This window comes from Gavialis gangeticus, unplaced genomic scaffold (assembly GCF_001723915.1).
Source record: "Gavialis gangeticus isolate Ggan-Ray unplaced genomic scaffold, GavGan_comp1, whole genome shotgun sequence".
Classification (NCBI taxonomy): domain Eukaryota; kingdom Metazoa; phylum Chordata; order Crocodylia; family Gavialidae; genus Gavialis; species Gavialis gangeticus.
Genome location: NW_017729034.1, coordinates 19,270,188 through 19,270,808, shown reverse-complemented (window position 1 = coordinate 19,270,808; position 621 = coordinate 19,270,188).

Below are 621 nucleotides of genomic sequence, written 5' to 3'. Positions count from 1 at the left end.
GTAGTTTCCTCCATTATGATTTAAGAGATGTGATGTCAGCTGGCCTCACACTGCTAGATGCACTGAAGTTGTCTTGATCCTGAGGTCTAGAAGCAATCAATCTACAAGCAAATCCTTTGCATGCAGCAAAACCAGTCTTAGAACAAACTAACACTTTGAATGTCTCACTCTTTATCTGTGAGTGGATTTATTCAAATCCTGGAGCAAGTTGTTCTGAAGGAGTAGATGCTAAGCCCACATAAATCAGGCATGCTCCACCCACTTAATGAACGCTGCTTAATGAATGCTCTGACATGGGCTGCAGATCTGACCCAAAGTTGCTACTTATTAGTGCTGTAACAAATATTTCTCTGCTAAATGTTGTTGACAGATCAACAAATAGATGTTGGGGGTCCAGCCTCCCCAAGCACAGGGGGGCTGAACCTGATGATCTCAAGAGGTCCCTTCTAGCCTCTAACATCTATGAATCTATGAAAATGATGCTGCCACGGGCATACAGTAGAACCCAAACTTCTCATATCTGGATGGTTTACAATGTTTTTTAATTTGCAGGGGATGTCGAATCCAGAACTGGACACTTAGCTGTTTGCTGGGACTTTTACTTCAAAATGTTCTTCTCCA